Consider the following 17,424-nt stretch of genomic DNA (forward strand, 5'->3'; position numbering starts at 1 on the left):
CCAGTTGTGACAAACACCGACCTCTCCAGACATTATCCGGATTGGGGGAGAGATGACAAAATCATCTTGGTTGAGAACCACTGGCCTGCACTGTGCCCTAACCTCCCTATAGCCCACTGTTACTGTGGACCACCTGCTTGGCAATTCTCATCACTCACCAGACTGTGACGTACGTAGCCTCCATGCATCTTCCTAGTTCCATCTCTCAAGCACTTGACTCCCAAGAATATTATTGCCTTTCAATGTGACATACTTGCCATGTCATGGGGGGCATTTTTCTTCTTCTAGACTGCACTGACCTGGAGGTCAGAATCCAAGTCTGAGTCAATGGCAATGAGCTCTCCATGCCCAGCAGTGAGCCATGGAGCACAGCACACTTGCTCAGGACCTGGGTGCTGGGCAGAGGACTGGTCATTCTGATGACCCAACAAAGCCTTGCTGATGTCAGGGTCACTTAAAAGGTCACTCCCTTTCCTTCTTCAAACCACCTCTCCCCATGGTCATATCCAAAACCTCTCTGGCCAGGAAAGGGTGGGGAGCCACGTCCAGAGGTAGGTTGTGAAAAGTAAAGTGCAGTCTATAGCACCCCACTTCTTTTTAAAATGGAGGGAAGAAAGTCTCAAAATATTGTTTCTCTCCAAGAACTTAGTAAGAATAATCAAGTTTTGTCAAGGAAGAACTTTATCCTGCAGATGGTCAAATTTAATGTAAAAGACAGAAAATGCATGAACAATGTTACAAAAATATTTTGAAGGGTTTTTTTGGGAGGGGAGATTTTTTTCTAGTCACTAGTTTTCCATGTTAGGTTGGAGCCACGTGAAGGCATTACTGTGGATGAAGTACCACAGTTCACATAAGGGGCATTCTAGCGATCCTACACTGTTCATGGCTGTTATCAGAGAGTGTGAAAAGGTGTTCTTAACCAGGGGAGGGCGTCAGACACATTAGGGATGCTTTTTCAAACTGTCTCTGTTAGACCCTATTCTGGAATCTGAGTCAGTGCCTCCCTGCTTAAAACCTCTGTTCTGGAGAGTGTAAGGAAGGGAAAATAATTTTCCCTCCACCCTTCCAGGTTCTCTCTGGGGCACCTATAACAAAAGACAGATTAGCAAGAGAAAAACAAAGAGAAGTTTATTAACATGTATCCCTCATATGTACATGGGAGATAATCAGAAGAAAGTGAGTAACTCAGAGCAGTGGTTTAGAGCTCTGGCTTATATAGCATCTTCAACAAAGAACAGTAGTTTTGTGGAGAAGTGAAAAGACAAAGGAGAGCAGTTTTAGGCTTTCAAGGTTGTCAAAGTGGGAGGGTAGATATATGGGAGGAAACTAATGGTAGATAAAGCCTAGTTAGTAAAGTTTGTTATGTTGATTCCTCTGGTGTCATCTTCCTCAGTTGCTTTCAGCTCAAAATAATCCTTACGCCAAGTGGCATATTTTGGGGGTGGCATGTTCTGCTACTCTTCAAGGATAGCTCTTCCCTGCAGGTCAGCATGTCCTCTTTACTGTGCATCCTAATTCTCGCTACTTAGGGGTAATGGTCAGGCTGTTCAAAGTTGAAGTCACCAAGAGGTCCTGAGGGCAGGAGCACAGCACAGGTATTCTCTCTGCGGGGAACACAGCCTTTGTCACGCCACTTGCGGCTAGAACCTGCTCCCCCAATTGCCTGCTCTTTCCCACTCTGATTTTTGTGACAAGTCCCCGAAGGAACACTCAAACACATAGTCTAGGTGAGGAGTGTATAAATTGGCCCAGTAGGTGGTGGTTGTCTGTAGAATCAGAAGTTAAAGACAAACGCTACCCAAATTCAGACTTTTAAAAATCAGTTTCTCAATTAGTGGAAGCATTTGCATACAAGGACTGCGCCATTTTGGTCTTCTGTAGAAATACCCTTGTTTTCATTGTGTTTTGGTCTTGTGTCATAAGCCTACATTAAGGATGGGGTCATTCGTATTATACAGACCATTGACGTGGGCCCCACAGGGACAAAAATCTCCACTCTCCCTCTTCGAGAGTTGTGCATGTCCTGAGCAACTCTGAGTTTTAACCTCTCAGGGCATTTAACCCTTGCAGCTCCTAATGTTTCTCCTTCTACATTATCTGTTAGACAATTCAGAGACAACTTTGGGGCCCACCTCTTGGAAATACGCAGAATGTTATGGTGATATTTGGTGCTCTGGCCTTGTCTTGTCTTTCCCATGTATAAATTTATAAGTCGGCCGAAATGAAGGGAAAAAGTATAGAGTTTTACTTAAAATCTGCTCCCTCCTTGGGCAGGGGGCTGAAGTGAAGGGCCAGGCTTGCGGTTGAATGAGGTGATATGGAATCTCTGGTGTCTATTCAGCAGAAAAATGGCTCTGGTGTTTTAAGAAGATAGAGGCTTATCCATTTTTGAGTATAGGTGGACAACATTTAGGTGATTTTGTTCAGATGGCCTATGTAGATAGTGAACAAATGACTTTGAGGTCCTGTGGCATCCTGTCTTGCGCCCTTACAAATACACGTGTGTGTGCAAGACCAAGTGACCCACTTCAGTTCAGAAACGGTAGCAAAGGAGCTGTGAAGAATGGAGCATCAGAGCCCAGGCAGCAGACTTTGAGGGGGGGGGGTCCATAAAACGCACTGAACATCACAGTGTTGTGCATTTGGGAGACAGAGCTGAGGGAGACATCGGGGAGAATTTGTGATGATGTGATTGGTTGTCTCAAAGCCTGTCGTGATTCTCTGCACCCCAAGGTCTACCTTGGCCGTTGGCACTGCCGGTTGCACTGTGGTTTCTCTCCATGTCTAAAATCATACATGAAAATGCTCCTTAGAATAGGGAGTAAATGTAATCAGTTTCTTCTTCAATTCCATTGCTTTTGTAATGTTTTTTCCCTCTCTTATTGAAAAAGTAAAACACGTGCATTGTAAAAATTAAAATGTAGATAAGCAAAAAGAGGAAAGTTAAAACCAACCATAATCCTACTGTCCACAGATAACATCACTGTTAATGTTTCAGTGGATCTTCCCAAGTAGATTCCTTGGATCCTCTCATGTGTGAAACAAAATTTTATTTTTTAATTTCTCTTTCCTTTTCTTAACCAACAGAGGATCATGTAAAAGCATCATTAGAGGTTGCTTTTTCTTAACAGTAGATTGGCAAGTTCCTTCCATGTCCTACATCTTCCCCTATTAATCATTTAACAGCTATATAGGCTTCTGTTATAAAGATTTGCCTAAGCTATGTTTTGAAAATCTTGTTAAATAGATTGTTTCCATTTTTGCATTTTTATAACAATGTGTTGATAAATGTTGAGAAATCTCTGTGGGCATTTCATGTGATTTATTTAAGCCACATTCCTAGAATTTCTGGGTCAAAGGAGAGGCACAATTTTAAGGCTTTTTAGTATAGGTTTCCAAATGATACTCTGTAACAGTTGTATCAAACTAGACTATCAGTACCTAAATAGTGGCTGCCCTAAGCATGCACAAGCATTGGGTATTGACATGACAAAAACTTCCATGTGATTCTGATACGTGAAAACTATAATATTTTTGAGATATTAATTTGTATTTTTTTGATGGAGGAGTTGAACTTTCTCATGTGTTTGTTACACATCTATACTTCTTCTTTTCTCAGTTTCCTCTATTCTTTTTTGGCCTTTTTTCTTTAGTCTTTTTCCTTTTGAATTTTTATTTATGTTAAAAATATCCCTTTGTATTTATATTTTAATGTTTATCGTACTTTTTAACTTTGGATTTTGAAATAATTTTAGATGAACAGAAGAGTTACAAAGGTGGTACAGAGAGTTCCTGAGTATCCTGTATATATAGCTTCTCCTTGTCGTCGCAGTACTTCTACCTAAGCCAGAGTTTCTCAACCTTGGCACTGCCGACATCGCGGGCTGGGTGACTCCTGGTTGTGGAGGGCTGTCTTGTGTATTGTAGGATGCTTAGCAGAATCCTTGGCCTCTACCCATGAAATGCTAGTAGCACCTCCCCCTTTCTCCCTTTATAAACAAAAATGTCTCTAGACATTGCCAAACGTTCCCTGGGGAGCAAAATCACTCACATTTTGAGAATCACTGGTCTGAACTAAGCAATTGATACTTTGCTACAGTATTATTAACTAAACTACAGACTTCATTCACATTTCAACAAATTTTCCACTAATGTCCTTTTTCTGTTCCAGAATCCCATCCAAGGATACCACGCGGCATTTAGTCATCATGTCTGTTTATGGTAATTTTTGACATTCAGATGTTTTTATTATCTTCTTCGTCCTTTTCCTTTTGTTTTCACTGACAGGTTTAGAATGGCCTTTTCTAGCCTACCTTCCTCTCTTGCTCCTTTATTTAAATCTGTAATCCCTCTGGATATATTTCCTCAGACGGTGTAAGGTTGGGATCTATTTTACATAAATGGTCTGCCAGTTGTCTGTGGACTATTGATGGGGTAATCCATTATTTCTTTACTGGTCGGAAATGCCAATCATATATAGAATTTGTGTTTATACAAGGATTTCCTGACTTACGCAGTTGTTTTCTTCTAGAAATTTTCATGCCACTTGAATATTATATGACTTACAAAAGCTATCCTGTTACTCTCTATCGATTTAAAAGATGGGGAATCGTTCAGGTACTCCGAAGTGTAAAATGTTGGCATTTGATATATTGCATTACTGCACGATTCAGGTGGTGAGAGACTCTGGCTACCATTACACATTTTTCAAATTTTAATTTTATATTTCAAAAAGGCCTTCTCAGTCTGATCCTACACTCTGCTTTTCATTTTTGATTAGCTATATTGAGGTATAATTTACTCACATTAAAGTGCACACATTTAATGTATATAAGCCCATGTAACCAATACCACAATGATATACAGAGTATTTCTATCGCCTCAGAGAAACATTTGACTCCTTTTCCGTCAATTTACTCCCTCCTCCAGCCTCAGGAAATCACTGATTTTTTTTTTCTGTTGTTATTCTAGAATTTATACATATTAAGGCAACTTGGGCTTTCTTTGTATAAGGTTTCTTTCACTCAGACAAATGCCTTTGAAATTCTTCCATGTCACTGCATCTATCTCTAATTTCCACAATGTTTTGTAGTTTTCATTATAAAGATCTTTCACATGTTTTGTTAAATGTATCCTTATTTATTTCATATTCTGAATGCTGCTGTAAATGCATGACACTGATTTTTACAAATTTCATTTCCAACTTTTTTTAGTTACACGTAGAAATATAGATAATTGATATCTGTATAGTGACCTTGAATCCTACAACCTTGCTAAAAGCACTTAATTGTAGTAGTGTTTTTTTGTTTGTAGGTTCCTTAGGATTTTCTATATACTCGATAATATTATGTACGAACAAAGTTTTACTTATTCTTTTTCCATCTTGATTCCTTTAATTTGTTTTTTTCTTGCCTTATTGCACCAGGTAAGACACAGTAAAATGTTGAATAGAAGTGATGAAAGTGGGCATCTTTGACTTATTCCCTGGTTAGCTCTAAGGACTTAACAGAGATAGATAGACACATACATACATACATAGGTTTCATCTACCAGGTTCCTCTACTCCTAATTTATTCTCTTTCTTTTTTCATTCTGATAAAACATACATAACACGGCATTTGCCACCTTAATCATCTTTCTGTGCTCAGTTCTGTGGCATTAAGTATATTCACTTTGTTTTGCAACCATCACAACCGTTCATCCACAGAAATGTTTTCATCTTGCAAAAATGAAACTCCATACCCATTAGCCATTAATTACATCCCCCTACTCCGCAGTCCTTGGTAACCACCATTCTACTTTGCTTCTATGAATTTGCCTATTCTAGGCACCATATATAAGAATCATACGGTATTTGTCCTTTTATGATGGCTTATTTCACTTAGCATAATGTCCTCAGGGTTTATCCATGTTGTCTCATGTGTCAGAATTTCTGTCTTTGTTAAGGCTGAATAACATTCTGTTGTACAGATAATGCCACACTGTGTTTATCCCATTCATGTGTTGATGGACACTTGGATTGCTTCCACCTTTTGGCCGTTGTGAATAATGCTGCTATGAACATAGGTGTAAAAATGTTTGTTTCTGATTTTAATTCTTTTGGGTATCTACCCAGAAGTAGAATTGCTGGATAATGTATAATTCTATGCTTAATTTTCTGAGGGACCTCCATACTGTTTTCCACAACAGTTGCACCATTTCACATTCTCACAAGGCTGCCAGTTTCTCCACATCCTTGCCAACACTTGTTATTTTCTGGTTTCTTTTTTCTATAATAGCCATCCTAATGGGTGTAAAGTGGTATCTCATTGTGGTTTTGATTTGCATTTCCCTAATGATTCCCTAATGATGTTGAACATCTTTTTATGTGCATATTGACCATGTGTATATCTTCTTTGGAGAAGTGTCTATTCAAATCCTTTGCCAGTTTATGTTCAGATTCTTTTGTTGTTTGTTTCTATTCCTAACGTGGTGAAAGCTTTTATCATGCACGGATGTTGAATACTGAAATACTTTTAATGCACCTATTGGGATAATAATAGAGTTTTTCTCCTTCATTATATAAGTATGGGGAATTACATGGATTTTCATATGTTAAATTAACTGTTTCTAGGTTAAAATCTATTTAGTCATGATGCATTATACTTTTAAAAAATAAACGTATTGCTGGATTCTATTTGCTAATCTTTTTAGGGGTTTTTTTTTCATCTGTGTTCTTTAGGAATGTTGGCATGTCATTTTCCTTTTGAAATGTTTTTGGTTTTGATATCAGGAAAATACCAGCTTTATATAATAAACTGGGAAGTGTTCTCTTTCTGAAAAAGATTTTGGAAGATTAACATTATTTCTTGAGTGTTTTATAGAAATCACCAGTGAAGTCATGTTGGCTTGAAGTTTTCCTTGAGGGAAAGCTTTAATTATGAATTCAATTTTTTTAAATTGTTATATGACTAGTCAGGGTTGCTACAACTTCTTGAGTCTGGTAATTTGTAAATTTACCTTCTTTCAAGGAATTTCATCACAGTTGTTGAAATTATTGCCATAAAGTTGTTCATAATATTTTCTTATTATCCTGGGATGTGTAGTGATGTCCCCACTTTTATTCCTGATACTGGTAATTTGTGTCTTCTCTTTTTATCAGTCTAGCTAGAGCTTTATCCATTTTATTGATTTTTTTCCCCAAAGATCTAGGTTTTGTTCCACTGATTTTTCTCTATTGTTTGTTGATTTTCTATTACATTGATTCTGCTTTTAGCTTTATTATTTCCGTGTTTCTATTTACTCTCTCCTAAATTTCCTCCTCTTCTTCTTCTTTTTAATTTTTTTAGCTTAAGGGGGAAGCTTAGACCAAATGCTCATGTCAAATGCTTTTGTATAATCAGTTCAAGATATAAATTTCCTCCTAATTTTGAAATGTATTTTTTCATTTTCATTCAGTTCCAGATATTTTCTGTGTATGCTACAATATCACTTTTTTTAAATTATAGCTTCGTAGTAAGCTTTAATATCTGACAGGGAAAGATTAGATTACAACCATTCTTCTTTTTTGGTTGGTTTGTTTTTGCAAAATTTTATTAGCTATCTTATGTATTTATTTTAACTAGGAAATCTAAACCATTTATACTCATTTTTATTATTGATATATATGGATTTACTTCTATCATATTATTTAGGTTCTCTTTTTGTCCTACCTTTCTATCTTTTTAATAGCCTTGTATTCAATTAATTTTTTTCTCCTTCTATTTTTTCCTCTGCTAGTTGGAAGTTATACTATTTATTTTTATCATTTCAGTCACTGCTTGACATGTGAACTTAACAAAGCCCAAAGGTGATCAGTATTTTTAGTCATGTCTCAAACAACTTATTAACTTAGAGCTCTTTAGCTGCGATCACTCAAGATACATTACTGCTATTATATGTTTTGGTTCTATCTTGTTTTGTTTTTGTGATTCCTCCAAATTGACTGTTACTTTTATAAAATCAGTGTTTAGATTTACCTTATGTTTTCCATTTTCGTGCTCTCCATTTCTTTCTGAATGTTAGATCTTCACTGTTGATAGCAGTTTTCGTCTTTCTAAAGTACATGTTTTAGATGTTCCTTTTGGTGATGCGTCAAGTGAAGGGACTTTTGGTGGTGAACTCTCCCAGGTTTGTTTGGGAGTTGGGAAAGGTGGGAATTCTAAAACCACCTTCATTTCACTGTGTTCTTGAAGGAAGACTGCAAGGTATACAATTCTATGTTTACAATTATTTCCCCTCAGTCCTTTGAAAATATTATCCCAGTGCCTTAGGCATCTGCTGTTGCTATAGAGAAGGCAACTATAAGTCTAATCATCACACCTGCCTACCTTTTCTTTGAGCTGTTTTTAAGGTCTCCTTGTGTTTGGTGTTATGCTTCATTATGGTGTTTCTAGATATGGGTTTCTTTTTGGTTATTTTCAGAATTGTGTTTCATGAATCTGATGGTTCTTTCTGATAGTTCTGGAAATTTCCCAGCCATTTCTTTATTTCCTCTCCTTCATTTGTTCTATTATCTCCTTTCAATTCTGATCAGGTGTATTTCCTACTGTCCCATTCCATCCTCCTTTCTCCTTGCCTGTCTTTCACACTTTCTGTTTGACTCTCTGTGACACATTCAGTAAACTTTTTTAGGTTTGTATTCTACTTCACTCATTCTACTTTCAGCTGTACCTACATTCATCAGAGTTTTAAGTCTCAATTGCTGTATTTTTTTAAGTTTATTTTTAGGAGTGTGTTTTATTCTTTTTGAAATCACTCTGGTGAGTTTTGTAGTCTCCTGTTCTTCATAATTTTGGTTAATTCTTTTATTCCTTGAAACATAGCATTATTTTATGTCCTGTAGCTGGTATTTCTGATATCTAGGGTATCTGTGGGTCTGATTCTACAGTCTTGCTTATATGGTGGTTTTCCCTTGGATGAGTTGTGATTTCTGTTTCATACATATTGCTGCTGTAATTCTGAACTCATGCTCATTGGAACTCTATCTGTGGAAATTCTCTGAGTCCTAAATAGAGGACAAGTTCCTTCAGAGACTTCCATGCTCTCAGGTGGGCTCACATGACGCTACCTTTTCAGCTCGTAGTTGCTCACATTAGGCAAGTTGTGTGAATTTGTCCCTGAGCCTGTGATTATGAATTGAGCGTCTATGCAGTGGTGTCCAGTCCCACATTCTCAGGGGCCAGGTTTTGTCTCCTTCCCTCTATTTGTCCTCAAATCCAAAGCTCCAGATGACCGTAAATCAGCAGTTGCCTTTAGGGCAACTGGATTTGTTCTCCACTTGAGTTCTTCTTAAGAACTTAAGAAGTTCTGAAGGGTTTCTTTACTTTTCTACAAGCTGAGCTATACAGGTAAAATATATATTTATATTTATGCCCAAGGCTTTTAGTTGTTTTGTAGCATAAGGGTTTTTGGCTATCTATCTAATGTACCATATTACACGAAATAGAAGATCTCATTCATTTATGTTTTTTCTAGTAGAATTTTGTTAAGTTGGCCATCCATAAAAAAAATAATTTTAGGATTTTGGGGGGGGGTTCAAAAATTAAATCTGTAGATTAATTTAATGGTCATCATTACAATACTAATTTTCCTGTATTGAATGCCTCTTCGTTCATACAAGTAGACAAATGATGTCTGTTCTTTAAGTTTTATTGTTGTTGATATTATTAAGCTTTTTCTAACATCATTATAGTTTTTATCAAGGTATGAATTACTAAAATTTCTCTGCAAACGTATGAGATAACTGTCTAACATGTAGATAATGTGGCGATATAAATTTTTAAACCATTGATGTTGGGCATTTAGCTTGTTTCTTAATTTTCACCACTATAAATAATACTTAATGTATATCTCTGTGTGTACAGTTTTGACCACACTCTGATTGTGTTCTTAAGCTGTATTCCTGGAAGGAGAATTGTTGGGTAAATGATTTGAAATTTTTTAAGGCCTTTGATTCTATATTGCCAATTGCTTTACAAAAATGTTGCAGCAGTGTGTGCCACCAGCGGCATCGTAGGAGAGTTTCTGTCTCCTTATATTCTCTCTAGAATTGAGTACATATATCTTTACCCTTTGCTAATTTGATAGGTGAAATTATCTTCTTCTTGTTTAATTTCAAATTGCAAGTAAGACAGAATTCCAGTAGACCCTTAAACAACACGGGTCTGAACTGCGCGGGTCCACTTATACGCAGATTTTTTCCATAGTAAATACCACGGTACCACACGGTCTGCAGTTGGTTGAATCTGTGTATGTGGAACGGCATATATGGAGAGCTGACTGTAAAGTTATTTGCAGATTTTTGAAGTCAGTGCTCCTAACCCCCGTATTACAGGGTCAACTGTATTTGTTTGTTTATTGGCCGTGTATATTTCCTGCTTTGGAAATTATCTTCTATCTTCCCTTCAGCTCTTTGAGTGTTAGGGTTTTTCCTAGGAGTCTTTAATGTACTATTTTATGTCACTAGGGACCTCCATGATTAGCCTGCCCCTTTTGGGCCACTTCATCCTGAGCCCTAAGTCATTTTGAGCTTCATCTGACATTCCCACTACCGAGTTCTGACTTCTTTGTCTCTAGAGAATTGGAACTGTTGTGACAACAGAAAATAATGATGGATCTAGAGGGAACTGGCAGGTATGTGGAGAGACCTGGAATGTAACTTTAACACATTTTAAAGTTTTGTTGAAAACAGAACTACTGTGCTCTGCACTACTGGTAACACAGGGAAGAGAAAAAGAACATTCTCTGTCCCAAGTTACACACAGGCTAATGAGAAAGATAGAAATGCACAGTGAGTCAAAGTCAGGCTGTTGGGATAAAATCCAAACTCTATGCTGAGCCTGCAGAGCGAGGGGGACTGGTTTCCAATGAGCGAACGGGTGAATTCCAGGGAGAAGGTGCCATTCGTGCGATGGAGCCCATGGCAGTTACAGACATGCAGGACATCTTGGAGAATGACAAATAGAATGTATACTTGGATCCCTGGAGGCTTGAAGCACTGCAAACAGGATACGGTAATAGAGAGGTTCAGGGCCCAGCATGGAGGGTGACGCACAGCAAAGATTTCAGGCCTCCTTCAGGGGCATCGTGGTGCTCTCCAGGGCTCCAAGAAACGAAGTGATTGGAATGAAAGCCATGTTCTTGGAGCTAATGTGAAAACCTCATTCTGAAGTTATAGTCCTATATGCTTAGGCTTTCCTTACAGAAAGGCATCTGGTGGTCTCAAATCACAAGCTGAAAGCAGGCATGTATTTTCAGACAACTTGGACTAGACTGAAATATCAACGATCACGGCAGGCTCAGCTCTGTGCTTGCCAATGAGCTTTCTGCTTTTCTCCTGAGCATTGATCCAGTCAGCGCACAGGCACCGCGCCCAGGATTAGTAGAGAAAAGATTGGAAAAGGATTTTTAACATGATGTAATTGGATGTGAATCGTTAATTACATTACAGAACTTAAAGCACAAAACCTGGTCTTTACAGCTGAGTTGAATTAGTTACTCAACCAAACGAGATCAGACTACAAGTCAAAAGACTAGCAAAGACCAGAATGCTAGGTGTTCAAGAGCAGATTTCACTGAGGCTCCACCTGCCAAGCATGAAGTGCTCTTAATTTAATACCGTGCAACTCCCAGCTGTCCTGGCCTTGTGCAAAACCTGCCGGCCACATGCCTATCAACAGGGTGAACGCTCTTGCTTTTTAAAAGATTTACTTAATAACAACTTCATTGGGGTATAAACCATTTAAGTGTCTTGCATTGTGTTGCTTCGGCCAGCAATGTCTTCCAGACGGTAATCTTAAGATGCATTGAATTTCCGAACGTTGCCTCTCGCCTATTATTCAGCAAGAGCGCCTAATGTCACAGGTGCAGGAAACTTAAAATTAAGGGTCGCCCAAACCAAACTTGTTCCTTAACTCCTTTTCCAGCAGAGAAACTTCCCTTTAAAATTTGGATTAGTTTTTCTTGCGAGGAAGTGCACCTCCCGACCTTCTAATCTCAGACAAAGTCTGACCATCTTTGTCTCCCCAGTGACACATCAGGGTTTGCTGTCTGGTCTGCGTGGCCTGGAAAGCTGACCTGCTGCTTCCTTCCTGAAAATTCCCCTCACATGGCTAGTCTGGTGGTCGTGTTGGAAATGAAAAATGTGTAATTTCAAATCCAGGGAAAAGTCATAGCGACAACCACTAGCTGTTTAGGAAGTAAGTGATTTCAGTCAAAGTGTAATTGAGCTCTTTGCTTCTCTATCTCCCCTCTTCTCTCCACCTGGCTTTTGTCTAATTTTCTATCCATCTGTGCTTTTGCTAAGATAGCATGCAAGGAGAGAATGTGAAGTTGGAATTGGTCAGGTTTGCCACTCAGTTGTGAAAGTTTTGGAAAAGAAAAGGGCATGAACTGATGTCCAGGGTGAAATGGTTATAATGGGATCTGTACCTCTGAATTTTTGCTAATGTCCAGTCGCCATTTGGCGGGGATGCCCACAACCCAACATTCTCCCCTCCCCCCTTGTCCTTTTTGCTAAATGGATGTGCAGCCCCTGACAATATGGTAGCCCAGGTAAGACAAGCAGGGTTTCCAAACCCTCCTGGGCAGTGTGAATGATTTAGAAAAACAAAGGGCCGGAAGAGTACTGAAATGGCTGTGCTATTCAGGAATTAGGCTTGGTCTCAATGTTTCCTTTCCTTGAGGCCATTGAAATTGAGAGAACTCAGCCTCCTCTAAAATAATGTTTTTGTTATAAGAATGAGGATGGAATTATCCCCAAATTTAAGGCATTTATCCTTCTGTCACCAATTCTCCAACTTGCCCACTCTGTGGGCCCCGTAGCCACGTCTCTTTGCTCAGATCATACCCCTAGCTCGTAATAGGGTGCCTGATCATAGGAGGTACCTAAGAAAGACTTGTGAATTATCAAGTTAATATTCACCCCTAAGAAACCGTCAAAATGCCCCTGATGATACTTTTGGGTGGGGATTCTGTGTCTCTTCATTATCTCCTATTACCTGCTAAAAGCTTGCGAAGACAGGAGCCATCAGTTAAATGATGATGTGTCACCTGAGAAGTGTTTACTGAGTTTTCCAGGTGTCATCTGGGTACTGCAGTAAGCAAAGCAAGGTCCCTGCTCTCGTGGAGCTTACTGTTGAGTGGCTAGAGATGGGCCACAAATAGAAGCATTAGCGTGAGAAGTTTCAGGTGGGGACACAGCGTTTGCAGAGCATTAGAATCAGGTGATATGATTGAGTTGGCTACTTGCTGGCTTTTTAGGGCGGTCGGGGAAGGCATCTCTGAGTAAGTGACATTTCAGCCGAGATCTACTTGACGAGGAGTCCACCTTGTGAAGGTAGAGAGGATGAGCATTTTAGACAAGAGGAATGACTGGTGAGAAGCCCTTGATGTGATAAAGAATGGAGATGGTACATTCAAGGGACAAGACGAAAGCCAGTGGGGCTGGGGTTGGGGGGTGGGAAGCAGAGGGCAGAGGGGCCAGGGGAGGGGCCACGTGAGCTCAGGGAGGTGAGCAGATCACTGTGGGGAAGAGTTTGTGATTTATTTTAGGTGTGGTGGAAAAGCCATGGGAGGGATTTGAGCAGAGGATTGCCATGATTTGACTTACAGTTTCTCAAGGTCTCAGGTGGAAGCAGGACAGTCAGCAGAGCAGGAAAGCCAGCCAGGTGAGTGGTGTGAGTGGAGATGGAGAAGTGGGAGTGGTCGAGGTACGTTCTAGGTGGGTAGACTTAGCAGGACTTGCTGATGGATTCCATGCGGAGAGGAAGGAGGGAGGGAATCAAGGTAATGCCTAGATTTGGGCATAAATAAGACACTGAATTAAGGGACAGGGTGCTTAGCTCAGGTCCTGCTTAGTCATTTTCAAATGTATGAGGTGGTGAGTCGACCGCCGTATGTTCACAGGTCCCTGGGAGAAACCTTCATTGCCAGACTGGATGTGTCTATAGGTTGTAAGCACTGGACCAAATTCTGCACTGAGGGGTGGCCATGCTTAAAGATGCCCATAAATTCAAGTGATGGAAAAAGTAAAACAAACAGTGAAATGCTTCTAGATGGAAATTAGAAATGTTAATGCCAATAGAAGATTGAGAAAATTTACCCAATTTTTAGAAAATACTGTGCTTATGTGAGACAAGGCAGACCAGAAGTTCATTCTCAGTGTTGCAAAGTTTTGAGTTTGGCCCAGGGTGCTGTTGGTATTTTGAATGCTATTGACATTTTTATCACCACCTTTTCTTTAACCGTGTAACTACAAAAGGATGTTCGTGTTTTTAACTGTGATTTTTTATTTCATATCCAAGAGGTAATTTTAAAATCCTTACTATACATAATTATGAGCAAATCATGAAAGTCATTAGGAAAATAAAATTCCCTTTTTAGTCATTTTCTTTACAGTAAACTTTTCTGGAATACACCTTTTATTTTGAACCATAACATATGACCATTCCATAGTCTACTAAAAAAAACCTTTTGGTATCCTGGTCATCAAAGAAAAGACGGGATGTATTTTTCACGGGATAAAAGAAAAAAAGCATTACTTAAACTGTGCTCATATAAGAAATTGAGCCAGGACTTCAGATCGCCCCACACCTAAACCTACTTAATGATGAGTAACCTTATCTGCTGTGATAATCGAGAAGGATTCGGCCATGAATCTCCCTGGTTCCTTTGGTTTGTGTTTTTACAATCCCAAATAGAAACAATACATATGTTTTCCATCACCACATTTTACTTTTAGAAAATCTGGAAAATGAAATGCCTTCATTTCAGCCACATGACTCCTATTAATCTTAATGGGAGAAAGGCCTCTTCATGGAGGAAAGGAATCATCCCTGAGTGTGTAAAGAACAGCCGGCTGGTGGCCACAGTGAGGACTATCTGTGCTGCCCATCGTCAGCTGTGTCCTTGGGGGAGGGTCCTCCCAAGTCAGACCCCGCTGGGGATGTGTTGGAATTGAACTGCCAGGGTCTCTTGGGAGCTCAGCACCCAGAGAGTCTTCTCTGGCCCACCTGAAGCCCTCCAGCTCTGGGCAGGGTGGGATCTGCTGTGCTTATTGGGAAACCTATCCGTTGCTGGTTGAACCCCCTTCTCACTACATTCTCCTCCCCGATTCTGGAGCTTACGTATGTGACCCTAGAGCTTAAGACGGGACTTTGCCCAGAAATTCTGTTTCTATGCAGGGTTGACTGTGTTGGTTGCTGTCAGGGGCCTGGGGCTGGGCAGAGGTCTGTCATGAATCTCACTGTGTGTTCCTCTCCACTTCCCCCACCCCGGTGCAGATATTTGCATCCCTTTAAATCTGACTGAAGTGGTCAGGGCATCTTCGGAGGTGAGAAGCGTTAAAGGAAAAATGCGGAAGAGGCCCGGGCTGGTGTTCCCCGCCTCAGGCTCATTTTCGCATTTGAAGTTCACCCGAGGGCCTCTGATCTCCCTGCAGGTGGCTCCACGTCCTTCCCTCTTCCTTGCTCCCCAGCAGAAAAGCCGCTGCATGACACAAGGAGGGGCCCGGGCACAGTCAAGGGACAGACCAAGGCCTCTGGGGCTGGAGAGCAGAGACCCCTCCCCCAGCGCTCCTGCAGGGCCAGGAGGATGGCTCGGTTTGTCCCCCTCAAAGGACAGCTGTCATCCCACTATATAAGATGGCCCCAAACCTAACCCACATTGACCTTCACTGGCCTTCATCCAGTAAGTTGGCAGAATGGGCAGGAAGTAGACTTCGGGCATGGGGGTAGGACATGGGTCAAAGACTGAACAGACTGTCTTCCTGCCTATCTATGCCTCCTTGTGTGTATATTGTTCCTAAATTTGAAAGGAAGGATAAAGTCTATCTGTATCCCTTATGGATCATATTTTTAAGGCTGTGCCTTAGACATGGAGCACCTTAGGGCTGCATAAACTATAATGAAGGCTCACCTTGCCCAATGCATTATTCTTTCTGAGTTTTCACATTGTCCTGTGTTCTCACAGAGCAGGATGGTTATTATCCCATTGTATAGATGAGTAACTTGAGGCCAGATGGACAGGCTGACCTGTGCACCATCACTGGTTAGTGGGAGGCAGAACCAGGAGGGAGTAGAGTTCCAGGTTTCCGGTGTGTATTCTGAATTCTTTCCATCATTTGCGTTCCAAATGTCTTCCATCTTTCTGAGATGACATCTCGGTACAAACTTGACATCCTGGGCAGATTGGTGACCCTCCCTTGCTGAGGGATCACGCAGATACCAGGTAAATGGACCCGACCTTGGTGGGATTCCACGTAGCTGACGACCCATCTCTGCTCACCAACGAATTGACGGAAACTGTAAACCCTGCTGAGATGCACCAGGTTGTTTTAATAAGCATGGCGCAGGATTTTACAAACGTGTCTGTGCCGTTTTTGGTGAATCAGCAAATACAGAGATAGCGAGTCATAGAACAGAGTAACTGAAAAGTGACTTTCAACTATCTGAAAACTGTTACTCTGTGAAGTTGTTTTTTTTTTTTTTTTTTAACGTATCACAAATGACTATTTTTTAAAAGTTTAAGTTTGAGGTAATTTTCAACTTACAGTGCAAAGGTAGCGCAGAGTTTCCTTGTACCCCTCACCCTGCTTCCCCTAATGCTAAGATGTACGATGTTAACAATGACCATTTTAAAAAACATTTTCTTAAATCAACAAGATGCAATGCAGCCTAAAGACCAACTGCCTGGAAAGTCACTTTTAAGGGATGCTGTACTTAGCGCACAGCTTGACCCCAAAGAGTCCTTTGAAAAACACCAGGAGAAACAGAGTGGCTCCAAGGACGGGAGGGAACTGGACAGAACCAGGGAGTGTGAAATGCAGTGACCCACCTTCCTAAGAGAAGTTGTGGAAATCTTGTTTGGGGTGTTCAGAAGTTTTAAAGCCCGTGAAAACCAATCCACTACGCTTTTTTCTTACTGCTTTGAGATCAAGAATAAGTTAGGTATTCTGACCAAAAAAAAATGAGAGGGAGTTTTGGTATGGGGAAAAAAAGTGCACATCCTACCATCATTCTGTATAATTCACTGCCAGAGGTGCCAGTTCATATAAAACAACACTCAGCTGTATTAACTGAACATTTAAAAATGTCACAAGAAAGTGAGTTCCTATTCTAGCCAATATGAGACAGCTAGAAGGAATACAAATACATGGGGCCCCTCTCCGTTCCCCAGGCTCGTGTGTTAGATGCGGGTCCAGAAGGAGCTTGTAATGTCTTGTGATTTTGCCTCCTCCACTTTGCTCCAAAATAATGGTTTTTCAGTGAGGTGATAAGTTTATTTTTGCAAAGAAATCCCTCCCCTCTTTCGGATGTAAGGGAGATGCTTCTGCCAGACACACATACTCACTGTAGCAATGAGAAACAATTCAATATCTTCCCGTTTCTCCGTACCTAAGTG

General features: G+C 40.3%; 1 protein-coding gene and 1 long non-coding RNA gene across 2 annotated transcripts in view; both read left to right on the top strand.

Moving 5' to 3' along the window:
* The window catches only part of C16H10orf90 (chromosome 16 C10orf90 homolog), an 89,366-nt gene that overhangs the window by 28,735 nt on the left and 43,207 nt on the right, over positions 1 to 17,424 (top strand). The window lies entirely within an intron of this gene.
* LOC141276775 (uncharacterized) lies at positions 500 to 10,653 on the top strand. Its single transcript, XR_012326822.1, has 3 exons — positions 500 to 551; positions 4,175 to 4,224; positions 10,600 to 10,653. It is a non-coding gene; the product is annotated as an uncharacterized lncRNA (long non-coding RNA).

The sequence above is a fragment of the Tursiops truncatus genome, chromosome 16, assembly GCF_011762595.2.
Source record: "Tursiops truncatus isolate mTurTru1 chromosome 16, mTurTru1.mat.Y, whole genome shotgun sequence".
Classification (NCBI taxonomy): domain Eukaryota; kingdom Metazoa; phylum Chordata; class Mammalia; order Artiodactyla; family Delphinidae; genus Tursiops; species Tursiops truncatus.